Source organism: Capsicum annuum, unplaced genomic scaffold (assembly GCF_002878395.1).
Source record: "Capsicum annuum cultivar UCD-10X-F1 unplaced genomic scaffold, UCD10Xv1.1 ctg64565, whole genome shotgun sequence".
Lineage (NCBI taxonomy): Eukaryota > Viridiplantae > Streptophyta > Magnoliopsida > Solanales > Solanaceae > Capsicum > Capsicum annuum.
Genome location: NW_025873718.1, coordinates 39,830 through 59,304, shown reverse-complemented (window position 1 = coordinate 59,304; position 19,475 = coordinate 39,830). Strand labels below are relative to the sequence as shown.

Here is a 19,475-nt window from a genome sequence, read left to right as displayed (position 1 = left end):
ATGTTAATGTTGATTTCATCAACGATATCCATGACCACATCTTTTTGGTTTACTTCTTCCTTTTCTTCTTTGTGTTCTCCTTCTTTGTTGTCTGTTGCTTCTTCCTTTCCACAACTTCATCTCCTTTTTTTCAACATCTACAACTGTTGCTTCTTTTTCACCTTGTTCTTCTTTTTCAGCATCTGCAGCAGCAACTGCTTCTTCCTCAGCTTTTTTTTCTTCACCAGCAGCAGTTTCTTCTTCCTCAGCTTCTTGTTTTTCTTCACCTGCTACTTCTTTCTCACCTTCTTCTTTGTCAGCTTCTTCTTCTTCTTCATCAGTTTTTTCTTTTTCCCTGCCTTCTTCTTTATCTGCTCCTTCTTGTTTTTCTTCTTCTTGTTCTTCTTCTTTTTCTTCTTTTTCTTCTTCTTCTGTAGCTACTTCTTCTTCTGTAGCTTCTTCTTTTTCTGTAGCTGCTTCTTTTTCAGTTTCTTCTTGTCTCTTATCTTTTTCCATTTCTTCTTCTTCATCCTTTTATTCTTCTTTTTCCTATTCTGCTACAACAGTGGCCAACTCATCTATTTTGATCTTTTTTTCTCCTTCGTCATTCATCTTCGATTCTTGAAGGTCCACATGCATTGTGTCATCATATTACAAACTGTTACTAATATTTAAGGATGAAAATTCATTAACTACATTAATTATTAAATGAAGTTACCTCTCTCATGTTGCCGCTCATCCTTTTCCTTTTTCTTCAGTCTTTTCTCTTTGATATAGGCAGTAATATCCAACACCACTTCCTCAAGCATAGCAACACGCTTATGAAGATCCCCTTCAATAGAGGTGCCCACTACATCTTTGGAGGTTCTCGGAGAAGCATCATCACCAACGCGTACTCCAATGGGGTTACCACCCAAATTCCCGTCATCATCACTGTCCTTATTTGAAGTAAGGACAGTCACCCCTTGTAACTCTTTCTTCAAGCCATTGAGGACGTTATTTTTCACCTCGTCCGTAAATGGCTTAAACGCAATCATGTAATCCATCTTCGTCTCACAAACAGTAGGGATGATGTATAGGTGCACGTTCTACAAAGAATCAATTAACAATTACATAACATTCGATACAATAGTAGTATTATTGCAACATAAAAAATAATTTCAGACCTCAGTAAATTTTTCTTTATACTTGAATGGATCGCCTTCGATTATCTTGTCACTTTTTGCAGTGTGCCATCTGAGGATGCGGGGAATAGAATAGGGTTCATCCATTGATTTTCTAGCAAATTTTCCAAGATGACGAAAGGCCTCATAGATCCAAATCTATAAGCAGTACATAGTGAAAAAATAACTCAGATTATACGACAGAGTATAAATAAAACACGAATATATGATATTCTCACTAAAGGGTTAATGGTAGATACCATCAATGCCCAGGGAAATCCGAATAGAACATAGAATGCCTTCTGCTTCTCATCAAGTACTTTCATCTGCTTCTTCAGGTCACTTTTCTTCTTCAGATAGTCCATGTTCAGTTGAAATGTCTCTTTCCCCCACGGATAACTCTCGAAGGAACTCAAAAAATTGACCATTAGAATCATTTTTTTGTCGACAACCTTTGTCGAATCTTTTGCAAGCAACATGGTGTGCAAGAACCATAGTAAATAGTACTTAATCTTCTCTGATCAAGTGTAACAAGTTGGTCGCCGTAATGTTTTTGTTTTTTCGTCACCTTAAAGGAAAAATGCTCCCTTTGGCTAACACCTTTTTCATTTTTGATTCACTGGGGTATGATGAGCAGTTCAGCCCCATGATCAAACCAAACTCTTTCAAGACAAAACAAGTTGGCTTGTTGTTAACGCAAAACCACATCTCATGACACATCTTATCGTTCTTGATGCATCGCAATAAAAAATAATGGAGCAACTTTCCATTGAATTTGAGATGTTCCGAAAGGTTTCTCAGGTGTCCAAAATAGGACCACTTGAATCTTTTCTTCAACTCCTGCTAGACAAGAACATGCTTAAATTCTCGATAAGCAGCCATTCTTGATCTGATCGATATCTTTGCCGGAAAAGATTCAACCTCGTCCATTATTATTCAAAGGTCATACTGCTCCACGGAAATAAACCTTGAACAAGATGGCACAGACAAGGGATCATTATCCCCATAAGCACAGTTCCTTCCACTTCCCCCTCTCTTCACTATCATCACTAGCACTACATTTGGCAACATCTTCACTAGAGTCGACGTTTTTACTTATCTCCTTTAACTCCGAATCTGATTCGGTACTACCTCTTCAATTTTCTTTCTTTTTGAGACATTTTCAACTGCCTCAGCTTTTCTTTTTCTACTGCTACCAGCAGAATCAGATGCGGTACCAACTTTGTGCTTATGAACGGGTCTTTTTTTCGCCATTTTCAATAGAATCTACACCTAGAGAACAAATCTGTCGTTTTCAGTTCATAGACCAGAAGTCTACCAACAGAAATAACTCAATGCTCAAATGAAAAACCCCAAAAAACTAAGAAATACCCCACCATTAAACAGTTCACTATACAAAAATACAATAACTAAACTAAAATTCAACATGCAGTATCAAAACTCAACTATTGCAAAAAATCAAACTAGTGCTACAAATCAAACTAATTAGCTATTAATCTTTCAATTTTCACTATTTCAGCAATCATATTTTAAAAGAATTTCATACGTCTAAAAATTGATTTCAATCTAGGGCATTCTAATTTCATAGACTACAGGACTATGGACAACAATAGGTCACTGTTTGCATCAAATTGTCAAAATAACTCTTAAAATAACAATTATCCCACTATTCAACACTTCATTTCTATAACAAAATTGGAAGTAAATCAAAACTCCTTAACAAAAAATTCAAAATTCAACACCGTGATCGACGAAAAAATCTGTCAAAAATGCTGAATAAAACCTCAACCATTGCTTCAAAATCAAACTCATTACATGTAAAGTTTTCATATTTTAACTACTGAATCAACCAAATTTGAAAAAAAAAATTCCTACATCACTACGAATCAATTAGCAGTGAAACCCGTTTAAATGGATCTACAAATAATCAAAACTTGATTTTAACTAACCTTAAAAAGAAACAACGAGCCCTTAGTAGCTGGAGAAGAAGGAGAAACGAAAATGGCATTTTGGGAGCATCATTCTTGAATAACGGGAGTTGGGAGAGAATTGAAGAGGAGAGAGAGTTTTTTTTTTTAATATTGAAATAAGTGGAGGAAGTTAGGTGTATTATATTAAATTTGCAAAGTTGTAAAAATGATGAAATGGTCCATTGGTCCACGTGTGTCCCCACTTTTACTACTTTTTCCCACTTTTTTCACCCTAAACCTAAAAACTAAATAAAAAAGAAAATAAGTGGGTATATGGTAAATAGTTTTAACAAAATATGGTTTTGCCAATTTTTCCCAAGTAAGTTTTCATTCTCATATATATCCCATAATTGATAATTTTCACCATAAAAAAAGGGTGGAGCCATTCGTGAAAAAACTATTTTCGAAATCCATGTCTTCACTCATAAGTCCTTAAGAAAAATAGCTCCAAATATCAATTGTTGGATTTAATACTGTTAAAATAACGTAGCAAGGAGAGCCAAGAACTAAGCAACTAAAAACAGAGATGAGTTAGAGAAGAAGAGATGTAGAGAATTTTTTTCTTTTCTAGTAAACCAGTATATTTTATTGATCATCAACTCTTAATTAAAATGGTCACTATTACAACTTTTTACTAAAAGTAGGTGAAACTTACCATAAAAAAAAACTATTTGATACCAAAAGTAACATAAACAACTAATCAGTTCCCTACCAAAAACAGAAGTCCCAACGTGACTAAGAGTTGTATGTAAAAAAGCTGGAGAAAAACAAAAACAAGTCACGTGCATTATTCCTTAAAGTAACTTTTAACAGAACTATTTCTTTATGTTTTTGAAACATTATAGGTTGCTGAAAGTCAGAGATCTGCTGATGTGGCTGCAAGAACGTCCCTCGTTGAATATGACACTGAAAATATAGATTCTCCCATTTTAACCATTGAGGAAGCTGTTGATAAATGTAGCTTTTTCCAAATCCCGTCATCTATGTATCCTAAACAGGTTGGCGATTTCTCAAAAGGAATGGCTGAAGCTGATCACAAAATCCTTTCTGCTGAGGTACTTTCGCTTATCTGTTGTTTCATTCGTTTGAACGGTTTCCTGGATGGTGGTCTAGCATGTCTAGCAGTAGATTAGTTATTGACTCTTTCATAATCATTTCCAGATGAGACTCGGTTCAGAGTACTTTTTTTATATGGAGACACAGACTGCCCTTGCAATTCCAGATGAAGATGACTGCATGGTTGTTTATACTTCAAGTCAATACCCTGAGGACGCGCATCATGTGATTGCCATTTGTCTTGGTGTTCCTGAACACAACATCCGTGTAATTACAAGGGTTGGAGGTGGCTTTGGTGGCAAGTGTCTCAAAGCAATGCCTGTGAGTATTTGAAAATGAAATAGTAATAATAACAATTCTTTGACGTTGACACTGATATTAAAGTTTGTGTATGATTTTAGGTTTCCATAGCATGTGCACTTGCAGCATACCAGTTAAGACGACCTGTCAGGGTATATGTCAACAGGAACAGTGACATGATAATGACAGGAGGACGACACCCGATGAAAGTAACGTACAGTGTAGGATTCAAGTCGAGCAGAAAGATCACAGCATTACATCTTGATATACTGATAAATGCTGGGATAACAGAAGATATGAGTCCCATCTTACCATTAGCTATAATTAATTCACTAAAAAACTATGATTGGGGTGCCTTATCTTTTGATGTAAGACTATGAAAGACGAATCTCACCAGAAAAACGACTATGCGGGGCCCTGGGGACCTGCAAGGATCTTATATTGCCGAAGCTATAATAGAGCATGTGTCGAGTTTACTGTCGAAGGAGGTGGACTCTGTCAGAAATGAGAATGTTCATACACTTGAAAGCCTTAGCTTAGCTTATTCTATAATAACATTGTGGACGAAGTAGGAGAATATACATTGCCTAGTATCATGGATAAGTTGGCACTGTGGTCGAGCTTTTTCCAACGAAGCAAGATGTTAGAACAGTTTAACTAGAAAAAAACATGGAAGAAAAGGGGTATTTCTCGAGTTCCAATTGTGTATGAAGTTACTCAATGAGCGACCCCAGGAAAAGTCAGTATTCTGCCAGACGGATTGATCATTGTAGAGGTTGAAGGGATTGAATTTGGCCAAGGGCTATGGACAAAGGTTAGGCAGATGACTGCCTCTGCTCTTGGCTTGATTGAAAGTAGTTGGACCAAAGACCTCATGAAAAACGTACGATTCACACAAGCAGACAGCTTAAGCTTAGTGCAAGGGGGTTATACAGGTGGAAGCACTACATCGGAATCAAACTGTGAAGCTGCTAGACTTTGCTGTGATGTCTTGGTTGAAAGACTGACCCCTTTGAAAAAACAGTTGCAGGAACAAAATGGCTCTGTTGATTGGCCAATGCTGATTAGCCAGGTTTGTTTTCTCACTGTATGATCACCACCTCCATGTTTTTTGACATTTCAACTCTGCAAGGCACACTGTTACGGCTAGTCACTTCCACTTTAAATTGTATTCTGTGAGATGTTCTTTTTGAAGGCAATGCCTTGTCATCGTCAATTGTTACCTTGTACTTAACATGTCTACTCCTCCAAACAGCAGGTCATGATACCGAAGATGCTAAATTTAAATTAGTCTGAAAGATAAAATACTGGAAACTGGAGAATACTAGATGAATCGGTACCACCGGTCACTGTGAAAATTTTAGTGTTGATTTCAATTTGAAGTGATTCACTTAAAGGGGCTAACTGAATGTATGTAGCTTGGGATGACAAGAGAATTGATTTTGCGAATGTAGCTTGGGAATCTTTGGTTCATTCTCTTTCTCGTGTGTTAAATATCTGATTTTGCTGTTCTCTCCACACAACCCATGTTTTGCAGGCACAATTGCAATCGGTAAACTTAGCAGCAAATTCTTATTATGTACCCGAATCCAGTTCCAGTAGTTATTTGAACTTTGGCGCCGCTGTCAGTGAGGTAAACTATTTTCTGATTCTGTCATCCATGTCTTGGTAAGATTCCTAGTCTGAATCAAGGATTATAAATTTTAAATATATATGAATGCACGACACTTGGAAGGGAATTCTGATTGAGGAATATTTTACAGCCAATATATCTTCTGCAGCACCTTCATATGGCTAAGTAACAATAAGGCTTTTTTGGCAGGTGGAGATTGATATTCTGACTGGAGAGACTACCATTTTGCAGTCGGATATTATTTACGACTGTGGGCAGAGCTTGAATCCAGCCGTTGATATGGGACAGTTTTTTCCCTTCAACGTAGATTTTAGATTTTGTAATTTGAATTTGCTTTTACAACTTACAGATGCATCATGCTTTTACGCTGTTATTGTCTGTAAGTAGAACCATATGATTCTTGATTACAAGATTGTTCCAAATATAGCGGCTATTGTTTTTTACTTTTCCTTGCTGCAGATTGAAGGAGCTTTCGTACAAGGAATTGGATTTTTCATGCAGGAAGAATATCTTATGAATGAAGACAGTTTAATGGTCTCGAATAGCACTTGGACATACAAGATCCCGACACTTGACACTATACCTCAAAATTTCAATGTTCATGTGGTAAACAGCGGACATCACAAAAAACGTGTTCTCTCGTCTAAAGGTACGATTCTTTCTTCATTGCTTTTCCTGTCCTTTTTGTCAAATAAGTTCTCCAAGGATTATGAGAGTGGGACGTTTTCCCCTAGTATCACTTGGAAAAACAACTTTCCAAGGGGATCATCTTTCTGGAACATCAAAAGAATATAAAAGTTCTTCTCTAGGAGTTCCAACAGAAACTATGATGACTCAAGGAGGCAATATTTCTCACATGTCCTTCTAGTTAACTTCTCATCGATTAAACGGGAAGAACTACCTGGAATGGGAACAGTCCATAAAGCTTGCAATTAATGGTAGCGGAAAGTTGGGAAATCTAACCAGAGAGACAAAAAAATCAAAGTTAGAGACCCAAAGATGAACACCTGGAAAGAGAATTCATTCTTGATTGTCTGGTTAATAAGTTTCAAGGAACCAGTCATAGGTAAACCTTAACTTTTTTTCCCTACTGTTAAGGATGTGTGGGAAGCCGTTAGGGAGACATATTCTAATGTAGAAAATGTTTCTCAAATATTTGAGTTGAAGATTAAACTATGGCAGGCTAAACAGGGTGACAAAGAAGTCACTGCTTATTATAACAAAATTGTGTCTTCGTGGAAGGAGTTATACCAGTATTATAATGATTAATGAGAGTGTTCCGTGGATAGTGTAAAAGCAAAAAAAAAGGGAAGAAAATAAGAGATTTTCCCTTTTTTAGAAGGATTAAATCGAGAGTTTGATGAGGTTAGGTCACGAATCCTAGGAAAAAATCTTCAGTCTTCACTTCGTGAAACCTTTTCTGAAGTTAGGAGAGAAGAAACTAGGAGGAAACTTATGTTAAAACCTGATTTAAATGTTGAACTAAAACCTGCTATAGACTCTTTAGCTCCCGTGACAGTAAAAAAATGAAGATAACAGAAAGAAAAGGCCATGGTACGATCTTTGAAAAAGACACTGGCACACCAGTGAAACATGTTGGAAGATTCATGAGAAACCACCAAACTAGAAGTAAAAGGGATTTGATAATCGTGGATTCCAATATCAACATGGTCAATCCCTTCAAACAACTCATTTTGAGCAAGAGCAGTAGCCTCCATCAAATTTGTCTCCGTTCACAAGGGAACAACTAGAGATTCTGCACAAAATCCTCCAATCTCCCCAGTTCTGTGCAAATGCACCAAATCCTTCTAATCCTTCATGTTCTTTTGCTAAAACAGGCATCGTACCATCTGCTTTTCTTAGTGCCAACTCCAACCAAAAAGATTCTTGGATCATAGATTCAAGAGCTACTAATCACATGACTGGAAATTCCCGTGCTTCCTCTACTTATACTCCTTGTACAGGGAATAATAAAATCAAAATAGCTGATGGTTCCTTGTCTACAATAGCTAGAAAAGTAACCGTTAAACTATCACCATTCCTCACACTTCATGATATTCTTCATGTTCCAAAACTTTCTTGTAATTTGGTTTCTATCAGTAAATTAATCCGTTCTCTTAATTATCGTGCTATTTTTGACTCAGATGATATGTGAATTTTAGAAAATGGTCTCAGGGAAGATGATTGACAGTGCTAGAGAATATGGAGGTCCTTATTTTCTTGACAACAGGGACAACTCTCTACAACTGAATCCTACTTGTTTGAACTCTACTTTTGTTTTGAATAAAGTCATGCTTTGGTACTATAGGCTTGGACATCCAAGTTTTTATTATTTAAGGCATTTGTTACCTCAGTTATTTGAAAATAAAAATTCGTCCTTATTCCAATGTGAATTTTGTGAATTGGACAAGCATCACCGATCGTTTTTTCCCTCTCAAAAGTATCAGACTTCTAAACTTTTTATGATGACTCATAGTGATGTTTGGGGACTGTCTAGAATTTCAACAATGTCTAGAAAATGGTGGTTTACCCTTGTAATTTTTATTGTCGATCATATTAGATTGAGTTGGAGTTTTTTATGGGTTTTTTTATTGAAGGACAAATCTGAGGTAAAAAATGTGTTTGAGACTTTCTCTATAATGGTGGAAACACAGTTTAATGAGAAAATTAAGGTGTTTTGAAGTGACAATGGTCGTGAATTTTTTAATGAACAATTAGGAAGTTTTTTCAGAAAAACTGGGTAAGTACATCAAAGCTCTTGTCCAATACACCTCAACAAAATGGCGTCACAGAAAGAAAGAATATGCACCTGTTAGAGGTAACTAGGGCCTTAATAGTTACTAGCAAGGTTTCACGTAGTACCTTTGGGGAGAGGATCTCTTGACTGCTACATATCTTATTAATAGGATTTCATCTCGTCCTCTCAAATTTAAAACACCTTTTAACGTTTTCAGAGAGAGTTTTCCTAGTTCTAGGTTAACTACAAATCTTCTATTGAAAGTTTTTGGGTGTACAACCTTTGTTCATATTCATAATTACAGTAAACTTCAACTAAGGGCTAAGAAGTATGTTTTTGTTGGATATGCTCCAAATCAAAAGAGATATAAGTGTTATGATCCTCGGTCGAGGAGGATAATTGTCATAATGGATCTAACTCTCTGATACAAGGATGACCAAGAACACAACAAAAACAACACCAAAAGTAGTCCACAAGAAGAGAAACCGTGGACTATCTAGGTGACCACTCTCAGATTCGCTACTTATAACAAGAATAGGGAGAGTAACAAGTGTTTTACACATGAATCCAGCCAACCAACAAACTATATTAACACAATATAATTAAGAACAACAAGGTTACATCAATAAGAACCTATAGGTTCAACAACAAAACATGGAAAACCGAAACTAAAAACAAGAAACAAGGATAGATAGTTAGACACAATGAAGTAGTAATCTTAAGAACCCAAGAGCCTATTCCACTCTTGGAACCTTAACACCACACACAACACACACCTAACTCTTACAATGACACAAGAGGGGCATCCATCTCTGAAGCACCAATGTATCAAGCAATGCACCCCACACAAATAATTCCACCTTTGTGTTAGGCCCTAGTTTCGGTTGGAGTCTCTCTCTCCAAGAGGAGTGTTCTTAATATATCAAGCATAAACTAAAGATATAAAACCCTACAATTTTATATTTATATTACATTACAAGTAGTGGACAAAAGAAAAAAGAACCCTTCCATTAAAAGGCTCCAAAGTTGCCCCATGGAGTGCACTTCAAAATCGGTTTTGGGCCTCCTTCACACTTGGGCCTGTGCACTCTTTAGGTGGTCTTCAAAAATTCTCAAAAAGTTTCTATGTTCATGATCATACTTGTATCATCCTCTCCATATTGAGAGGAATTTTCCCTCAAATTCATGACCTCTCCTCTTTTAGAGAGGTATCTGAGACGGCTCCTCACACGACAACATATCTTCTCCTTTCTCCTCATCTTGAATCTCAACCTTTTCGTGCTCTCTGTCTTGAGGCTTGCCATCAACCTTAGCTGATTCAATCATCACCTCTTATCCTAGGTAATATAACTTTCCCTCCCTTAGGATCATATTCCTCCGGTTTGGACACTCACTAGCCTTGTGCCCCCACCCTTGAAACTTGAAGCATTAAAACCCCTTGGGATTGGAAGTAGAATTCAATTTACTTTTATACCTTGGAGGATATTTTTGGATAGCCTTGGGGATCTCGGTTGGGAAGCCATGAATGATTTCTCTTTGAGCTCCCTTTCCACCTCTAAAGCCGCTTGGAAGATGACCTCTATGGTGTCGAATTTGTGAAGCATCATGCGAGTGGAGATGTCCTTGTTTAACCCAAACTTGAAGTTCATAATGTCATAACTTACTTGCTCTTCCCGGTGGTCAAGTTTCAACATCAATTGTTGAAATTCATTGTAGTAAGCCAAGACACTCTTGCTCCGTTGCCTCAAATTGTATAATTTCGCAAGGATCTCATGCCTATAAGTCTCGGGAAATTACCTTTTCCACATAAGGTTCTTCAGCCAAAACTAAGGAGGAGGTTGTACCCCGATCATCTCATTCCCAAAATGTTTAACATACTCTCACCACGTATTAGAATACCCCTCAAAATGAGCTATCACATAAAAACTCTTCTTTTCCTTGATGAGGTCATTGAGTTGGAATATCTTGTCACACGATGACTCCTAAGCAATATACATTTTGGGATCACTCTCACTCTTGAATATTGGGAGACTAACTTTGATGGAGTTTATGCCCAAGTCTCGATTTTGGTGGACTTTCCTCGCCTCTCGTCCTAGATCCCCATGTCTACCCCTCATTCTTTATTTCCTCAAGTAAGCATTACCATAGACTCCATACCTTCCATGTCGTTCTTCCCCACCATATCCTTCCACATAGTTTGGTTGGTTTGGGTTAGGTGGGTTTGGATTGGGTAAAAAGTAAGGTTTTTGGTCTAATGGATCTTGAATTAGAATGTGAGGCATTTGGTTAAGTGGAGGGCTCGGGTTTCGTGTTGGTATTTGATTGTGATCTGATGCTAACACATTTGAGGCTTTTAACTGAGACTAATTACAAAGTCTTAAGCAACTTTTGTCATTTTTGTTTGTTTTATCTTTGATTTTGCAATAGAATACAAGATGCATAAGAACCAACAAGGATGGAAGCAAAAGAGTTAAAATAGGAAGCAAATAGAAGAAAAGTGTGGCTGACGACATTCCTGATTAGCCGTCAAAGAGCTGATAGGACAGCAAAGTTACTGTCAGCCTAAGGCAGAACATGGGAGCTGAGGTAGAGAAGTGACGACATCCATGATAAGTCATCAAAGATCTGATAGGTCATCACATTTTATCATCAGCCTTAAGTAGGAAGTGCTAAAACTGAAGAAGAAGCTGATGACATTTGTGATAAGTTGTCAGGCTCCTGATAGGTTGTCACGAATGTCATCGCCTAATTCGAGGAATTATTAAAATCTGTGATTTTGTTTTCTTATTTAGGCTGAACTATTTAAAGTCTTGTTTAGGATTTTCTAAAGAGAGGCAGAACATCTTAAACTTATTTCAATGGAAAAGACACCTCTCTTTGGGGAATCTTAACTTAGAATTCAATTTTCAATTCTTTGATTTGGTTATGGGAATTTTCTCTTGAACTTGGAAGTGAATCAATTTCTGACTACATCTTTTGTAAGTTTAATCACTTTGAATTATGAATTCAGTTATTGATATCGTTTTCTCTTTTATGTGGAACTAAAACCCACAACTAGGGTTGTGGGATCTGTGATTATTCCTCCATGGATTTAATATTTGGTTAGGGTTCGAGTGATTGTGGGAACATCTTGATAATTCTTTTGTATTAATTATTTTTTGTTGGTTGCAGACAATAGGCCTTGCTTACTGTTGATTTGCTTGAGATAAGAAATAAACCCTATTAAGAAGTGAATTATCAACGAGGATTTGGGAAGGTTAAGCTCTCATCTAATGATTAATGTTGTAACAAGATTGATCAACTTGAGATAAAATCATGATGAATAGAATGACTTCCTAAGTTCGAGAGAATTAGGGAGTTCAACATCTAGGTAGGTTGAGAAACACTTAGATGGACTGTCGAAACTGATAATCTGGTATTTCTTGCAAGTCATGAGAACCCAATGCTACAGTTATTATTTAATGGGGATTAGTAATCATAGTGATCATAACCCTAGTTTTTCTTTATCATTGATTTGAACTATTGAAATTTTAGTTTTGAGTTTCTAAAGAAAGTTAAAAAGTTATTAAACTGTTCAATCATTAAAAAACCCCTATTTTGTCTTTTCGTGTCAGTTGCTTGAATTTAACTTATAACTTTAATTTCAAATTAGTCTAATCGACACTCACATTGTTCCCTGTGGATTTGACCCCGACTCCAAAGTTGGGTAAATATATTGACGACGACCGCATTGCACTAAATTGATGTGTAAGTTGAGTGTTATCAGTATTTGGGTTCCAAATCCTTCTTGTTGGACTTGGTGAAGTGGAGGGTAGGTTGGTCTATCAAACTCTCGGCTTTGGGAAGTATTTGGTGGTTGTCTCGGATGATTGATCACTTGGTGTAACATTTTGGGGGAGATGGTAGGGAAATTGTTTTGATCATGTCCACTCAAGGACACATGATAGTATTGAGGAGTAGAGGGGTGGATCTTTTGGATTTCCACTCGTTCCAATCTCCCACTCATAGTAGATACATACCCTTTCAATGATGTTACATCCCCCTTCACCGAAGACATATCCGTTTCTAACTTACCAAGACTTACTTACATTCTTTCCAAAGTATGGTTGAGGCCCTAACTAAAATCCATGAGGATATTGGTATCACTGTTGCCCATGGTTTGGGAGGTCATTCCCTCCATTGCAATGTACCAAAGAAAAACACCTACAAAATAATAAACGAGTTAGTTGTAAAAGAAAGGTCCTCACACTTTTTCTTTAGTTCTTTTCCTCTCAGTTTCTCCACTCAATCACACAAGTGTGGCAAGCTTGATTGTATTTCGTGCTTGAGAGGTGAACTAAAGCTCTACAATGACTCAAGGAAACAATAACAAAAGGACACACGAAGGATCAAAAACACAAAGAACTGCTACAAAACTAGCTTACAATTTAGTGTTAACACGTTAGAAATGGAATCAATAAGAGAAACAACAAAATGAAACTAGGAGATCTAATTTTGAGATTAAAATGGTCATGTGAACAGTGATTTTGGTGATGTGGCACCCCTTATCAGTCACGACCCTCACAAATTTTCAACAACTTGAAGTTTTTAGTCCTTATACACCTTTTGGAATGGATGGCTTAATATTGGAGGAAAATAAAGTCTTGTATTAATATTGGAGGAAAATAAAATCTTGTACTCCTTGTCAACTTTTCAAACTCAAAAGGGTGAGATTTGAATTTACTAGTCCACAAAACAAGGAACCTTGATTTAAGGAAAAGTGGTTGTCAAGTCTAGGAAGTGATGTGTGCAAGTCCTCTCATAACAACTTTACAACCTTTGTCTTACAACTTTTTGGATCTATTTTAGTCTTTTGGTTGTCTTAAGTTGCAAGAATAGATGAAGAACAATATGAACACCAAAAAAAACTTCAATAAATCAACAACAACACAACAAAAAGGTTCATCCCAACGTTAACAACACACTATACGGCCAAGAACAACGTCTTCAAGGCTCAGCCAACTCCAAGTTCACTTCAATATTGTCAATATATTAAGCTCAACTTTAGATTTTGACACTCTTTGTGCAAGTGAAAGAGATATCAACACAAGAAACACACTAGAAAAACAAAAGAACACCTAGATCTTAAAACACAAACACCAATATCATCCAAGACAACAACACAACACAATTTTCTCGGCCAAGAACAAGATGGACAGATTTCTCTTTTTTTTGTTGGAATTTTCAGATTTCAACATTTTTTTTTTGTATTTTTCAACTCTCAAACCCAAGAATGATCTTGTTAGAACAAAATCAATGATGGATTTGATACCAAATGATACAAGGATGACCAAGAACACAATAAAACAAACACCCAAAGCAGTCCATAAGAAGAGAAACCATGGACTATCTAGGTGACCACTCTCGGATTCGCTACTTATAACATGAATAGGGAGAATAACAAATGTTTTACACACGAATCCATCCAACCAATAAGCTATATAAACACAATATAATGAATAACAACAAGGATACATCAACAAGAGCCTACAGGTTTAATAACAAAACATGGAAAACCGAAACTAAAAACAAGAAACAAGGATAGATAAACAAAATAAAGTAGTAATCTTAGGAACCCAAGAGCCTATTCCACTCTTGGACCCTTAACACCACACAAAAAACACACCTAACTCTTATAATGACACAAGAGGGGGGGTCCACCTCTCAAGCACCAATGTATCAATCAATGCACAACACACAAACAATTCCACCTTTGTGTTAGGCCCTAATTTTGGTTGGAGTCTCTCTCTCTAAGAGGAGTGTTCTTACAATATCAAGTATAAACTAAAGAAATAAAACCCTACAATTTTATATTTATATTAAATTACAAGTAGTGAAAAAAAGACAAAAGAACCCTTCCATTAAAAGGATCCAAAGCTGCCCCATAGAGTGCACTTCAAAACCGATTTTAGGCCTCCTTCACACTTGGGATTGTACACTCTTTAGGTGGCCTTCAAAAATGCTCAAAAAGTGTCCATGTTAATGATCATACTTGTATCACTTTCTTTGAATCCCAACTTTATTTTACTGCTTATCTTCAGAGGGAGTACCATGTAGGTGAAGATTCATCTTTTTGGGATATTGAGGAAACTAGACATTAGACAAATGATGGGATAGATATTAAATAAATATTGATGTGAGGGATCTTGGATAATATATGAATAAGTGTGATGCAAGATAGGGACTTAAGGGATTTAATTGATAAAAACCTTGATATTGAACTGGTAGAGACTTCAAATGACAAAAATAAAAAATGGGAACAGAGAACAAACAAAACAAATACAGGTGTATTCAACAAGGAATTGAACTCAAGAAAAAAACACCGACGATCCTCAACACTATCAAAAGTAAACTCCGCAAGACCTTCTGGACCTACTTATTGCAAAATGCAAAGTTGTTAGAAATTTTTCTAAATATCCTACTTCTATGTTTGTTTCCTATAAAAAGTTGTCTCCTAGTTATTCAACCTTTACTTCATAACTTTCTAGTATAGAGATCCCAAAAAATATACAGGATGCTCTACGAGTTCCTGAGTGGAAGGAGGCTATTTTGGAGAATTGTGAGGTCTTGAATTAAATGATATAGGGAGTTGGTAGATTTTCTCGAGGGAAAGAAACTAGTAGGCTGTAAATGGGTGTTCACCACCAAATTCAAGTCAAACGGATCCTTGGAGAGGTATAAGGCCTACCTAGTAGCTAAGGGGTTCACGCAAACATATGACATTGACTATCTTGAGACTTTGCTCCAGTAGCTAAGCTAAACTCAATTATAGTTCTATTGACAATCACGGTAAACCTTGACTGGACTCTTCATCGGTTGGATATGAAGAATGCTTTCTTGAATGGGAAACTAGAGGAAGAAGTCTATATGGATCCCCTACCAGTTTTTGAAGAGAAGTACAAGTCAAAGAGATGCAGACTTAGAAGATCTCTTTACAGTCTAAAATAGTTTCCAAGGGCTTGGTTATAAAGGTTTACTCAATTTGTGAAAAGGCAAGGATATGTGCAAGGACAAGCAAATCACAAAATGTTCACTCAGCATTCACTATAAGGAAAAATAGTAGTTCTTATAGTGTATGTTGTTGATATCATCCTTAAAGAAGATAATGTGATTGAATTTAAAAACCTAAAATAGCGGCTTACTTCAAAATTTGAGATAAAAGACTTAGGCCCGCTGAAGTATTTTCTCGTCATGGAGGTTGCACGATCGAAACAAGGAATTATAGTGTCACAAAGAAAGTATGTTCTTGATCTGTTAAAAAAAGGGGAATGAGTGGTTTTAGACCAACTGAAGCTTCAATTGACCCGAATCTAAAGTTTGCAAAGGATGAAAAATCAATTAATAGGGACCGATACCAAAGATTGGTAGGAGAGTTAATTTACTTGTCACATACTAAGCCTGATATTGCCTTTACTGTGAGCCTAGTTAGTTAGTTCATGAATTCTCCATGAGAAGAACACCAAGAAGCTGTGTATCGAATCCTAAGGTATCTAATGAGTTCTCCTTGAAAAGGGTTGTTCTTTAAAAAGAATGAGCAAAGAAGTGTTAAAGCTTACACAAATACAAACCAGGATGGTTCTTTTACTGATAGAAGGTCTACGTTTGGATATTGTACATTTGTTTGGGGAAATTTAGTGACATGGAGGAGTAAGAAGAAAAACATGGTGGCTCGAAGTAGTACTGAGGCTGAGTATCAATCCATGACACATGGAATTTGTGAAATGTTGTGGCTCAAGAGATTTTTGAAAGAACTAAGAAGACCTATGAGTTTTCCAATGAAGTTGTACAGTGACAATAAATCTTCCATAAATATTGCTCATAATACAGTTCAACATTACAGAACATAGTATGTTGAAGTGGACAAACACTTCATTAAAGAGAAGATTGAAGATGTGTGTGCATCCCTTTCATTCCAACAACTGAACAAGTAGCAGATATTTTCACAAAAGGCCTCTTCAGAACTACCTTTGTGTCATATGTTAGCAAGTTAGGCATGTTCGATATTAACAGGACAACTTGAGGGGGAGTGTCAAATGAGCTGGCAGATTGAGGCAGAATCTGCTCAACTGGCAGATTTCAATCAAATTGCTCTACAAATCATCTAGCATATTTGACTGTAATTAACTCCTGTAAATATGGGAAAGCATGTATCTTAGGAAAATATATTATTTTTTATTCTAGGAAATAGATTAGGGAAAACCATTGATTCAAGAATCTCCCAAGAATAAGGGATTGATTAGTTTATTCTGATCTTGCTTTTCTCTTATAAATATTGTACATATTCTATGAATAAGAAATATATTTTTACAGTATCTGAACTTTCAATTTCAAACATCATGAAAGGTTTTTGAACTCACTCTTCACTCAATTTAATGAAAAACATTGAAAATATATTCATTCTTAGACAGATCAAGTATACAATCTATGAGAGCATCAAACCCTTATATATATAATAATAATAATAATAAAATCCACTAAATATCTATAAATAGTTGACAGTGAACTCAGTTATTAGTGTATACCTCATACTACCTTACGCTACTGTAGGAACAAAAAAATTTCAAATCCTAAATTGGCCTATGTTCATTAACATTGAATCTCAGCTTGATTAATATTTTTTCAGCATCTGGTGAACCACCGCTGCTTCTGGCAGCTTTGGTCCATTGTGCAACAAAAGCAGCCATTAAAGCAGCACGTGAACAACTCAAACATTGGGGCAAGTTCGATGGATCTGCTTCAGAATTCTATCTGGACGTCCCCGCCATATTACCCGTTGTGAAGACGCAGTGTGTCTTGGATTATGTGGAGAAATACTTAGAAAGTTTGCTGGGTCATAAATCTAACAAGAAATGCTTCAATATGTCTAAAATTATAATGAACTATGTTGCTCGGGTTCTCCAAAATGTTGTCGCTGCCATTTTGGTTCCTCAAAAAATGCACTACTTTTTAACTACCGACAGGCGCCTTAGAGCATTTTTGAAGAATTCAAGCAACATAGATACTGCATACTTGTTTTTATTTTGATCTTCTTAAGGAATTTGAAATGTTCTGTTTATAGAAAATGATTAAGTTTGTTATTCTGTCAATATCAACCTCTATAAATTTAGATTGTATAGCAATAAAAGACATAAAGTCACTATAGGAGTTGTCCTGAATTTGTTAAAAGTCACTTTAACTTTGCGGCATCTTATTATCCTACAAAACTTATAAAGACCTTTGTAAATGGACTATTTTGACAGATTTTGAGATTATGTTTGCATTCACGCAAATGACGTGCACGAAGGTGGAAAATTGGCTGCATAACCACTTATTAAAAATGTCATGTGTAATTTTTTTGTCAATTATTTTAGAAAAAATGTACTGTTTCCACCCTAAACTATACATAAAATTATTGAGGCACATCCAAACTTTAGAAGGGTCCTATTACCTCCTGGCTAATTAAAATTGCTTTTTTGGTAACCTTATTGCCTACATGGAACATAAGTGTGCCTATGTGGACCTTCAGTGTGTTGATTCACTGATGTGCCATGTATGCACCACGTAGGTAGTAAGGTTGCCAAATATATGACTTTAATTAGTCCAAGGGGGTAATACGACCTTCCTAAAATTTGGGTGTGTCTAAGTAATTTCATGTATAGTTCAGGGTGGAAACAAAGCATTTACTTATTATTTTTTAAACCCATCTTATCCTCTTTAAATGATTCGACCATCCCCCGATACAAGGCAAATGACCGCCTTAGCTTTTGATGACATCTTTGGAGGCCAACACTTAAAGACTCAAGACTTGGTCACCCCAAGAGCACAAGGATATGCAAGGAAGGTCCATTTTGAGCATGAATTAAAGCAATCCCGTGTGTGGAAGGTTGCTTCGATCCTTACATCGTTGTTAACCCGGGAACCACAAGCCTTGAAGTATAAACCATCCTTGATTTTGAGAGCATTGAACAGGCGCCATTCATTCAAGTCCAACACACCTTGGCCGCCCCTTCATGAAGGGTATTTTGGACATTGCACATGTTGTATTTACACACCATGGCCGCCCCTCTCATTAAGGGAAAAATGTTTTTTTTTTATCTTCTTTTGTAATATACTATAAGTAGGATTTTTTAGGTCTTCTCTCATTAGTTGTTTAATTATAAAAATATGAGACGTTGAAAATCCTCTCTCTTGAGAGTAGACCACCTTAGTGTAGTTCTTAGTTAGGGATTGGACTAGCCATTGTTGTTTAGGGATTGGAAAAGTCAATATTGTTCTTTGCTTGGAAAAGGTGGACCTTGAGGTGAGTTGATTTCCTTGATGGTCACCGTAAGAGTGTGGTTTTTTTGTTACATTCATTAGGGGTTTTTGAGATTAATATACTTTTTAGTTCCTAATCTTTGTAATAATATATATCTCACTATCTATCTCTACCATTCTTGCAATTGTGTTAGTGTTTGTATCTTGTAATTGTTTGTTCTTGTTGAATCCAAATCTTGTGTTCATTTTGTTCATCTTGTTATTGTTATATTGTTGTTTTTTTGGTGTTAAAACACCTTGAAAACTCATGATACTTGTGTTGTTGGTGGTCGTCAAAACTAGCACTCAAAGGGGTCCTCGGG

The 19,475-nt window shown here is 36.3% G+C and overlaps 1 pseudogene; it reads left to right on the top strand.

The window, feature by feature from the left end:
- Positions 1-17,901, top strand: part of LOC107846211 — a 30,682-nt pseudogene extending 12,781 nt beyond the window's left edge.
- The last annotated feature ends 1,574 nt before the right edge of the window (positions 17,902-19,475 follow it).